The sequence below is a fragment of the Haemaphysalis longicornis genome, unplaced genomic scaffold (assembly GCF_048455015.1).
Source record: "Haemaphysalis longicornis isolate Haplotype H1 unplaced genomic scaffold, Haemaphysalis longicornis Haplotype H1 scaffold_5, whole genome shotgun sequence".
NCBI lineage: Eukaryota > Metazoa > Arthropoda > Arachnida > Ixodida > Ixodidae > Haemaphysalis > Haemaphysalis longicornis.
The window spans coordinates 39,429,227-39,441,633 of record NW_027526385.1 but is presented as its reverse complement, the minus strand read 5'-3'; the positions used below and the strand labels follow the sequence as shown (position 1 = coordinate 39,441,633).

General features: G+C 46.2%; 1 long non-coding RNA gene across 1 annotated transcript; it reads right to left on the bottom strand.

Moving 5' to 3' along the window:
• Positions 1-9,219: 9,219 nt before the first annotated feature.
• Positions 9,220-12,178, bottom strand: LOC144138084 (uncharacterized). Its single transcript, XR_013315813.1, has 4 exons — positions 11,917-12,178; positions 10,810-10,891; positions 10,278-10,364; positions 9,220-9,612 (listed from the first exon to the last, which is right to left on the bottom strand). It is a non-coding gene; the product is annotated as an uncharacterized LOC144138084 (long non-coding RNA).
• Between the last annotated feature and the right edge of the window lie 229 nt (positions 12,179-12,407).

The window sequence follows — 12,407 nt, the reverse complement described above, 5'->3', positions numbered from 1 at the left end:
TTCCACACGGTGCCGCATGAAGGCTACATGAAATATGGGTTGAGGGGGCTTAGACACCCCGATGGCCTCAGATCTTGAAACGACATGGATTTTGATCGCCGAGGGCCTTGGGTGGTTTAAGGAAGAAAAAATTCCGTGTTGTTCTACCCTCTGAATAACGATGGCCAGCGAAGCTAATTGTCATATAATTTGTTTCCGGATAGTTTCAGTGAGACTACAGCCACAGCGGTTTTCTGTACCAATACCGTCCCTGCAGATGGCCATTTATTGACAGGAAACAGTAATTCTTCAGCGTTTACGACTCACTGTGGGCTAAGCAATTCTGATACGCCAATGAAGTTCGGCGTAATGGCAGAGTCAGTCGTCTTAGCGCCCAATGGTCATATAGTAAAATGTGCTTTTGGGCTAATCCGTACATTAGCCTTACAAAAAAATATTGCGCTAACTGGACATACAAAGTTCGGAAGACAAACAATGCGTTTATCTTCCTTACTCTGAGTTTGTTTTCCTAGGTCTGTATGCCTAGTTACGCAATATGTTTTGTAATAAATTGTAATATAGTCTGTTTTTCTTATGGCAACGCAAGATTTCTAACCGTTTTCTGCAACCATACCCCTTCCGTAGGTGGCCTTCCTTGACTCCGCAACAGGCAATGTAAGAAATCCAGCTTACAAAACTCAACATTACACCAATCTTCTAAAGTAGGCTCACTTCTAAGAAAAAAATGTATTGCTGAGAAAACTTCTTTAAGGGCACAATAGCAGTCGCACTTCAAAATAGAAAGAGGCAAGGGTATTTCTTAATTTTTTAGAATTTTTTTATGGCAACACGTTTTTGCGGAATGGAGGATCCTGCTCCAGATACCAAATCTTAATGTCGTCAAGCCAAACCGTAGAACAGCTACGCTTTTAAATGAGAAGTCTCGCGAGAAGGAAGGCAGAATATAGTGTTCTTCTGGTCCTGGCCACCGGGCAGTAGCTGACTCCTTGTGTTTGATTGTATTAATTGTACCCCATAGGTGGTCCTTGTACCGAGTGATATGCTAGACGCTGGTTCGATTAGCATGTTTATAGAGTGTAAGACTTTAAAGTAAAAAAATAGCACTGCCCAAAAGAAGAACAGCAACGCGCACCTTTCAGAACATCTAAGACAAAACGAGAAGTCGGGTGGCCTATTCACCGGAATTACCAACGCCAAACGGACCGCTCGAATAACAAAATGACTGCTGTGGTAAGGGACCACAAGTACACTCTAAGCTGGGTAACCCTTAATAGAGGTATACATTTTCGAATTTTTGTAACCTATAATTTATAAGGTACAAATGTAACCTATATCTTCGTAACCTTTATATATGTATACACGTAAGGCTTACGCAGTTATGGGTTACTTTGCAGCTTTCAGCATGTATACCTTTATATAAGTTACATCTACCGCCGTCCAAGGCCACACAAATTGGAAGGTGTCATGTTGCGCGCCAGGCGCGCTTTCGCCGGCGCCGCTATGGCGACACCCCGAAGGCGCCTTTCCCGCGTGGTGAACAAACATTGCGTTAGTGGAAGATATGTGCGACCATGCTGTCCATTGCGCCGTCTAAACTTTTGCGTCGGGTGTCTTTTCTTCGTCCCTTGAATAAACTGCCGGCCACACGGCTGGGGCTAAAAGAGAAGTTACTTTTATAATTCCGAAAACAGCAGTGCCAAAAAGCCTGAAAATGTTCTATTAATATGTATGCATTGCATTACCTGTTCGATAATTGTTACCCAGGTTGTCACCCGAAAATCTTCGTGATTATTGGCAACGCTTAAAGGGGCACTGACACAAAAATTTTGCATCTTGTTTTTTTTTGTTGCGATAAGTAGCTAGTGACCTACTTATAACCTGTAGAAACCTCATTTGCTTCAGCGTGCGACGGTTGTTTAATTAGAGGCATTTTCAATGCGGCCAGCCGCAGTTTCGGTTTCAGCGAGTGCCGCGAAACGATGGATTTTGTGGATTTTGTGTGAACAAAGCTGACCACGTGACCGTCGGAGGGATATCACAGAGCAGAAGCGCCAACTACGGGGGGGCAGTGGGGCTCGTGCCCCCCCCGGACGGCTTTACGGGGGTGCAGAGCCCCCTCCGGCCGCGGCTGAGGATTTTTTTAAGGGATTGGCTCGGCTCTGCGCCCGTCGACATCGGACTGTTGGCCGTTCTGTCTGCCAACTATTGTTTACAATAGGGGTTGGGATGGTTGGGATCTTGAAAGACAGTTCCGTCCTCCGGATGGGCAGGGGGAAAAGCAGGGCCGTGTCGCTTTTCTTCGCGGTGAGTTAGACGTGCTCAGTGTGCGGATTGTTGACAACAATGTAGCGCTGCGCTTGGCTATGGTGGCTAGAAGGGTGGCCCTTCTAGCCACCATAGCTTGGCTTCAGCAGCACGCCAGCAAAGCGACATTTTGTCGGGAGCTTAGGTTGGCGCACTCACTCGTGAGTACACTCATTTATACTCATTTGTACTCAAACTCACGAGTGAGTACGATGATGAGTGAATACACAACCAGATTAAAAAAGTGAGTATGATGACGATTGAGTACAGGGGTAAGTCCACTACTCGTGAGTACAGAACTCATGAGCACACTACTCATGAGTATGAGTGCTCATGAGTACAATATTCATGAGCATGAGTACTCATGAGTATGAGTACTGGTGAGTATGTTACTCATGAGTACACAGTACTCATGATTACAATACTCATGAATACTGTATTTTCGAGTGCTTGCACTCGTGAGTACAGCAGTGGAAACAAGTTCTATCACAAACTCAAGTCTGGACGCACGTGTACGAGTTTCAGACATTTAGCGGTGGCGCTGTGCTGCTTAACTCTCAAGGATGGTAAAATCAGGCAACGAAAACTGCACCTCCCCTTATAAAAATGAATGTTGCGATCCTATTAAACTTTTATAGAGTTCTTATAGAGTCTAAAGGAACTCATTATAAACTCAAGGCAGACTCATGACCTAACGAGTCAACTCTGTAAGATCTCTAAAGAATTTCAAAAAAGACCTCCCTATAAAAACTCACTCTCCTTATCTCTATAAGATCTCTATAGAATTTCTAAAGAGACCTCCCTATAAAAACTCACTCTACTCATATCTACAAAATCTCTAATGAATTTCAAAAGAGACCCCCCTATAAAAACGCAATATACTGAGGCTTGATAAAGATTCTATACACATTTTACTGAACTCGGTCAATAGCAGTTCTATGGAGTCTACTCTATGAAAGCTGTTTTGAATTGTTTTAGGGTCTTTACTATAGCAACTAACTCAATATAAGCTCACTAGAAATTCTATTGAAGTTTTAACGTGATAACCCAAAAAAGTTTCTGTTGGCTCACTTTGAAGTTTTTCATTCAAGTTTTTTCGATGGAGGCGGTGCACGGAGAATGAAAATGTCCGTAACATATGCAGGTTAAAGGATGCATATACCGCGATCACCAAATTTGGAATCTTAAAAAAATGATATAATTGGCTTCAATAGTTTGTGGAGGTCCCTCCCAGCGATTTTGGCAGCTATATAGAGCGAGGCCGGAGATGCATGTCGAAAATCAATTTTAATTGCCCCGCCGCGACAGCCTGCGGATTGCCACGGCACTATAGCAAAAAAGGCGAAAGATGTTAGGTCCCTGCTGGTTTTGCACGTACGGGTGATGTCAGATCTGAAATGCACTAAAGTGACTATGCTTGTTGGTTTAACATGATAGGGAAGTGCGCTGTAGTCCCCCATCACATCAGATCTAGCTACCCCGTTCCGGAATGGGAAGCACTCTCCGGCGCTGTTGTTGTCAGTGGTCTCGTTTCGCCAGGCAGCTTTTGTCACATATATGGTATCGTCAAATCTTGCAAAGTGAGAAAAAATGAACGCTGTATATACAGGCTTTCAAAACCAATTGAAGACAGACATCATGAACAAACAGTGAACTCTAATGTGTTCCAATAAAACCTAAATCCGGTAAATAACGCCTAATCACAGGAATTTACGAATTATTTTCTGAAATATATTTATATAAATTATATTTATATTCGAATTATATTTATATAAAAATATTTCGCTGCGGTCTCGAAATTATATTTCGAGACCACAGCGATGTCTCAGAGGTACAGCACTCGCATCGTATGCGGGAGGTACTGGGTTCGAATCCTGGTACCGCCGGGTACCCACCGGTTTCTTTAATCGGTACAGGCGTCCCTGGTCGAGTGCAGACCCTTGAAAGAGGAATGCACGCCTGGAAAGCTGTCTTTACCCTATCGAGGGGCCCCTGACCCTTGTCCATCTGGCGGGGCCCCCGGCCATCATGCCGCGTTGCGCCATTGCCGGGGGTGAAAGAGTCTGGCGGCATGTCCTGCCACAGGCGCTTGCGAGTTGAGCGTCCACCGTGGCTGTGGAAGGCACCATGTGCATTCGTGTGCCTTGGTGGCGCCGGGCACCTACCGGTAAAATAGGTACAAGAGACTCCCCGGCCTGGCGCTCGGCCCTTGTGTGGGACTAGAACGCTTGGGAAGTTCACCCGGCTTGCACGGGAAATCGCCCCTATGGAAAGGGGCGGCTGCAAAAACGCAGGAACTTTTAACCACGGCGATGGCTCAAAGGTACAGCACTCGCCTCGTATGCGGGAGGTACTGGGTTCGAATCCTGGTACCGCCGGGCACCCATCGGTTTCTTTAATGGGAACAGGAGTCCCTGGTCGAGTGCGGACCCTTGAAAGGGAAATCCACGCCGGGAAATCGCTCCTATGGAAAGGGGCGGCTGCAAAAACGCACGAACTTTTTTTTCGAAGTTTCAATAAGTACTGGATAGAAAAAGTCTTTTGAAACTCAATAAAATTTTTATGCATATTCATTTTAAACTCTGTAGGGAACTTTATTAGAAACTTAATAGATCTAGTCTGTCAAGTTTCAATAAGTACTCGATAGAAAAAGTCTATTGAACCTCTTCGTCCCATTTCAATAGGAACGCGGTGGCCAAATAACTTCTGAAACTGTATAGGTAGAGTCAATAGAAATTTAAAAAGAAATCATTAAGTTCTTTCGACAAAACTCAATAAACTGTCAAAACCAAGGCGATAAAATTTTTTGTAAGGGTCCCTCCTTTGCCTGTCCCTGTTTGGCGCTGTTAGCGTTTTTCGGCGGTCGCTCGCTAAGGGGTCGCGGTGAAAAGGGAAAAACGAGGGGGTTAGGTCTCGGTGGGAAGCGCGGCCACAGTTGCTCTGCTTCTACGGCACCTGTTGATTGGAGCAGTTATTTTTGTTTACAAATGCGCGGCCTGGGAAACGCGTAGCTGCTTCGTTCCGCTTGCTTCATTCAAATTGTTTTAGGGGAAGCGGTGGGGGCGCTCACAATGCATGCACTACGCGCACCGAAGTCGCTCTTTTCCGGTCTTAAGCAGTTTCCACAGATGCATGTCATGCTCTGGAGTCGTTTCGTGAGCGGAACCGCTCATTTAAACAGTCGCAGTTAGTTTACGTGATTTGCGTCAAAGTGACTGCATGGTTTGGGTCAACCACATGGTTTCATTAGGCTCCCGTTTTGAAACTTTTTGCTCAGCTTTGGTAGGACTATGTCCTCGTGCTGTCCATTTACAAGTGAGCATATAGCCCCACCGTGCAGGTTGTGGGTTGTTAATCGGACATCATAATGCCCAGTGGAACGCATGTGACGCCTTGTTTCACCTCGCACATTTTGTCGAACAGCGCTGGCATCTTGCTGCTGGAGGAGTGTTTTGCTTTCGAATGGCAACCCGATGCGCTGCTTCTCGTTTATGCCACCGTGTAATGATGAAGCTGACGACGATCCTGAATTTCGGTGGTTGTTCTTCCCCTACCTTCATCTGCTGTTTACTGGCGGGGCGACCACTCCTCGCTAGCAACTTGCGCCGAGTTTAAGCTCGCACTGTGGAAGGCCTCGTGAAAGGGCCGTTTTATATATGATGAACGCCAACGCCAGGCGTTGGGTTTTTACCTTCAGCTCGCGTCTTGGAACGTCTCGTAAAACATGTTGCTTGCCCATAACGACGCCACCGCACTTTTTTATCGATAGCTCTCAGCTTCATCGGCGCTTCTCGAACCAAGAGCTGCAGATTTTCACTGTGCAACCAACGCACCAACACGGGAATACAGTGACGTAAGTGCAAGCTATCACGCCTCCAAAAAGCCTGTCTGCAAACTTTGTTTTCGAGGTCACAAAGCACGCCAGAGCAGTTGGACAGTGCTGTAACGGCTGCCAAGCACCGGCAGCAACTGGGTGCACTGCGGCCGTCGACTGCGAGCGATACCCGTTCCAAGCCTCCAAAACACATACACATACGCTGTTGGGACTGGGCCATCCCAGCTCAGTCACTACTGTTGCGACGTTGCCCTGCCCAGTCCGCTATCAACGCGGCGCAGACCATAGCGACGAAGTAGCCGAGCTGACGGTTATTTGAAGCAGCATTTATATACAATATATACAAAGGTAGCAAGAGCGTGACATGGCTAAGACAAGTGCGATTGCACTTCTCAACTCAGGGCCTTCGATCAGATGCCGCCGCACCACCGCTGCTTCCGGGCTCGTTTTATACCCAGAGGGTTCCGTTGCAGCCACGTGCAGTTCCAATGCCTCCTGTCGGAGCTATCACTGGCCGCATTATGAATCTGGCGAATGGAGGCGAAGCGACTGCGTCAGCCGTGCCGCCACGACCGGGAAAGGGAAGGCGACTCTGCGGCGGCGTCTCCAGGCGCTACTTTCTGCGTGTCTGCGGGGATTAGTTCGTCCCAGGCATGATTTGGTCCAGCCGTCGCGATGGGAAAGGGAGAGTAGACTCGGCGGCGCCTTTCCCGCCATGTCGCGGCACGTCTGACGCGGGCGGTTTGACCTAGGCGCGAATCAACCCCGCCATCGGCACGTCGCCAGGTGCAGCGAATTTGTGCCGGGCGCTCTGGCACAACACACACACGGATACAAAAATGAGTGGTCAAAGTCAGACCCGTTTCGGGTGCTCTTAACGGAAATGAACATAGCAGCGCGTAGCCCCCCTGTCGTGTCCCATTCTCGTGTCCCTTTCTTGTTACCCCCGAACTGCCCATTAAAAGAAAAACAAATAGACTCGTTTTTTTGTGCTGATGGTTCCGTCATGCAATATTTTTGATTAAATGTGACCAGTAAAACACCTATTCAAAGAAATTTCTACTGGATGCGTCAAACCGCTGAAGTTCACGGTTCATAGATTTGCGGGACGTCTTATTTGGGGACACCTCGTAGTTAGCCGACACAATGTAAAAGGCCCTCACTGCAGCAGGTGCCCCTTATGATGATGATGATGATGATGATGATTAGTGGTAGCCTCTTTGTAGCAGGGTGATGACGTGTCACCTCATAGGACCCCCCCACCACTTCCTCCCTCCAATCGCCGCTTCGAGGCGCACTCCAGGTCTGCCCCCCCCCGGAAAAATAAGAAGTCTACGCCACTGTCACAGAGCAGACCCGCCGTAGCACTGTCGAATCCGCATCGACGGCAGTTTCTGCGAATGCCCCCACGTACTGATCTCGTGAGGCGCTTAATTAAAAAGCGACCGTGGATGTGACGCAGGCGCTGCGAGTGCAAATGCTACCGCGGCTAAAGAACGACGCTCGAGACGGTGGGTGGCAAGGCGCGCGCTGGGAGCAGCCGGCCGGTCTGCCTACAGGTCCGCCTACAGATGTGTTCGGCTCAGCACTGCGGCGGATATTCGAGTATCGCTCTCGTAATCGGTGCAGATGACAATTTTTAATGCGACCCGCCATCGCATCATTAACTCCTTTCTCATGTAAGCCACCATGGTCGGGACTTGGGGACAATTTCGTGCAGCGGTAACAAGCTATCACTCGAGGTACTTGCGCCGGCCTGGGCCACTTCGCGGCCGTGGCCGCCGCCTGCACAGCGACCGTGCGGCTAGATCAGTGAGCTTTTCGTGCCTCCGGCGCGTTTTCTCATCCAATGGTAATAAACAGTAATAGAAACAGAGTGCCTGGAATCGCTGTAGAACTTTGGTCGCGGCCAGCTGCCCGATTAGCTGACGAAATCACGGCGCCTCCGCCGCCAACGACCGGGTCGTTCGTTCTCGAGCATAGAGAAGAAGCTCCGCCCTCCGGCCCTCCGATTGGAGCGGCGAGCCAGGCGAGCCGGCAAAAAACGCCAGTAGTGCGGAAGCGGCAAACACAAACTCGTGACGTGTTTGGATGTTGTTTATTTACAATTGCGCGCGGTCCTCTGCTGGCTGCTCGGTTGCGTTTCGCACACTTCAAAATTGATTTTAAATATGTTCTAGGCTGTATTCGCCGCTGATATTTTGCAGATGATGTATATGTGTTCCCACCAATCTATCTCCGAAGTTATCTCGCCTTCAAAATTTTGTGTCAGTGCCCCTTTAAGTCTTATAAACAGGCATAACTAAATTTGATGTTTGCATCAGCTTTGTGCCGTTTAAGAAACCAGTATCGAACATGCATGATAGGTCTTTTGCTAAATTGAGCTTTAGTCAAACAACATTAGGCTTTAGTGAAACCAAGCTTGAGTGGAAACATGCACTTGATAGCATACTTCAAAAGGACGCCAAAGTTATGATAACATAGCCTTAAGCCAAAAATTAAAGCAAAAAAAAACGATTATCAAAAGAGAATTGCACTACATGCACACATATTTGCGCATTTAACACGAGCACATTTCCAGAAGTTTGGCATCGGTAGTTTTGAACATTCACATTTATTATTATGAAACACCTGTGGGCTATTTATTAAAAAGCAAAGCTGCGAACCACCCCAACGTTATTATCGTTCCTTAATGAGTATTAGACGAGTGCGGATTCCTGGGCGAATTGGTGTTTCCTATATTGCTTTAGACTTCCAGGTAAAAATCGGTTTATACATATATCCTTATTAAACCTATTTAATAAATGTTGCGTGAACAGCTTCACAAACATGGCCAAATATACAAATTCTTTACCTCAATATTTGCACGGATGTATGCAAAGCATTCCGAATTGTTTGGATACTGCCATTGAACAATTTCAGACGAATTCGAGTTTGAGCTACATTTATAAGATCGTTCTCAGGGGTGCACTTTCCCAGTACAGCGTTGTTGTCGTGGTTCCCCACAGAAAAAACGCAGAATGTGGGAAAGTAGAAAGAACATTTATTACAAATTCACTTTTTCATACAAAGCAGTGTTTATACCTACATTCTCTGTTTCACTCAGTCTAATATTACACTTGGAATTCAGTCGTCTTTACGAATTCATCTTTACACTTCCCTCTTAGGTTCCTCTTTACAGTTCCACCTGAGTTGTGATTCCCACGCCAAGTTGTCATTTTTTATGCAGCACTAACAAGTTTCTAGGCCGATTGCAATCTGTCTTTTGGACAAACTTTAAATGGTATCTATAGTTTCCTGCATGAAAAAAGGCGCTTGGAAAAATTCAGAGATAAGCTTCGCAATTTACGTAGTACACAAGCAGGCACAAAATCAGAGCACATTGAAGATTTCCCTGCTTGTTCCCTGCTACCGCAGATGGAGGTATATATGTGAGGGGCCGTCACTTGGACTTCCCCACCTTGAAGAGCCATCTACAGAAAATTTCAGAAAAAGAACAAAATCCAGTGCAACCATAAGCCCCTCACACCAAACCACAGGCATGTGAAGTACGAAAAATATATTGCACGGAAATGAAGACGGAGACCAGAGAATGAAATGAAAGGCCACACCAGAGGAGTGATTTACGGCCTTTCCTAATAATTTCACATCATTTCAGTAATCGTTACACAGAGTAATTTGGCCGCATTGTTCAGAACAACGCGAAGCCACTATAGTCATACCGGCCAACCTTCCCGAATTTTAATCGTGCCGTGTTCCAGTTTATCTCGCGAAATGTTTCTGCATGCTCACCCAGAACAGGCAGAAACTTTGGGCTACGAGATAAACTGACATACATTTGCAAAAGAGAAAACACAAACGTTTCCGCGCCTTCATGTGGAATCACTCGTACACGCAACAGAGCGAACGTCGCACTAAACCCAGGAAACGTGCTTTCACGATGCTGACGCCACCTGCGTAACATTTTTCGCTGTACTTAAACATCCTCCTCCCCCTCCCCCCCCCTTCCCCCCTTGTACTGGCAGTTTCATTTTGAACAAGGATCCCACGTGGAAGCCGAAACGTTTTTCATTTAAGTAAAGTGTTCTTATCGGTGGTTTCTTCCTCGGCTATCAGTAAAAAGGAATCGCCAACTTACATTTTTTCTTCGTCCAGATGTGTTGTGGGAGAGGATACATCTAGAACTTGCACCGATCTTCAAGTGGCATTCCCAGGAGGTCTGTACCTGTAATGACTCGAAGGGTTATTTGGGTTAAAATGTAATAGGCTTTAGAGCTTGGCAGTTGGTATACATTCATAATGAAAGAACACCTCAAACTTGACAAGACGAAGAAAAGAACACAGCACAAGCACTCACTAACAACTGGAGATTTCTTACAGAGCTATTTTAGAAAAAGAGTTCTTCTTGTTGGCTCGGCAAAACCATGCATCCTATAGAATAGCTAGAGTTGCTGAAAAACTACAAAGCTCCATGCTGAGGAAATCGTTATGTGAATTCATAACGTTCATGTAGTAACAAACTGATAGAAAGAGACACTAAACATGAGGCAAAATAAGAAGAAAGGCCTCGCATTTTTACAAGTGAATCATACTTTTGTCTGTGCAGGCCTGGGTGCCATCTTTACAAAGAATATTTGAATGAATGTGTTTTAGTTATTGCATTTTCATACCGTTGTTTCTGCTGAAATCAGACTTCATTTCAACTTGTGTCATACGCACGGGAGTCCTGGTTGTCAGCTCAAGGAACACTGCCTGCAAGAAAAAACAGTAGTGCTGATAAGTCATAGCATAGGTAGCCAGATGCAACCACACTTTTTGAACAGCCAGGATCCGATGAGGGTGCAGAACCCATTTTTACACCTGCACCTGTCTCTGTGTAATTCGTCACAATTTCTGTATCATCAAAAAACAACAATCAAGCAGCCTGCATGCTGGCTCTGTAAAGTCGCTTTACTGCACTACACTAGGATCACGCGAGACAATCATTTGCCCTGCAATACCACGCGAATAAATAAACGACTGATTTGTGCGAATGAGAATAATAAACCACTTAACATGGTGGAAATGGCCCGCTGTCTCAAAATGACTAACACCAAATTTACCCACTCAAGGAAAAGAATGAAAAAAATGAGGAGTGTTGTACATACGAAAACTTTTTATTGTGCCGTAAGGCAAACTTTCACAAAAAAGAGGCTTGTGCTGGACAAAAGTGAGTTTAGAAATTTCGGGCAGCATTTAGTGGACTACTTTTCTGCAGCACACACCTTGTGTTTATCCGGATATATTACTACAAGACCAATAAAATGAACACCATTCCGAATATATGCAGCGAGAAAAATGAACATTTTCCGACGACTGAAACAAAATGATAATACCCAGAGAGTAGCGCGATAATATAAGACTTTAATGGGAAAAAATTCAATTATTCAAACAGAGCTACCTGGCAATTACATGGTCCAATAACTCGTCAAGTGCGCCCGATGCAGCGAACAGCGTAAACAAAACGCTCAACACATGACGAAGGCGCGCAAACAGAGCAGAAAGCAGGTCACGGGCGCCGTTATCTGTGCTTTCCCGATCGTCCGCTCTAGTCTGACGCAACGAACGCAAGCCCGTGATTTCATTCAATTGCCGTCGCGGACAACAGAAAACGTCCAGCGAAGCAACCAGTCAGGTAACGAAAATCCCTCTCGAATGCTGCAATTTCAAATTGAAAAGCCCCCAGCGAAAAGATACATCCGATGAAAACACCGAAACCGTCACGGGAATATACTCACCGAGTTCGCTTTCACTGGCGCCGGGGCATTGGTCCAACATGCGGACTTGATGCTGGTCGTAGAAGAACGGGCCGTGAAGCGCTGCCAGTCACAAATGGGCTCGCCGCAGCCTCCGCGACTCACGCCGACAAATAAGTCTTGTTACAGCAATCCTCGCTTCATCGTAGGGGTATTACAGCGGTTAAAAGGCTCGAGTGGCGCGAAAACGCGGCCACCGGGCCTGCCGGCGCCGCCATTTCTCTATATCCCGTCATGCAACGGAGAAATCAACGGCCGCCGGGAGAGAAGGCGCGACGAGCATCTCTAAGAGGTACAGGGCGTTTTATAGGTTACAACGTAGAGGTTACATGTCATATTTTGTTCATGTAACCTATAAATAATTATTGTAACCTATAAATCGCTTTTAACCTCATGCTTGTAACCCGTAGAACGGACTGGGATAAAGAAAACATCAAAATGAATCCATTGTAACCTTTATTTTATAGGTTACT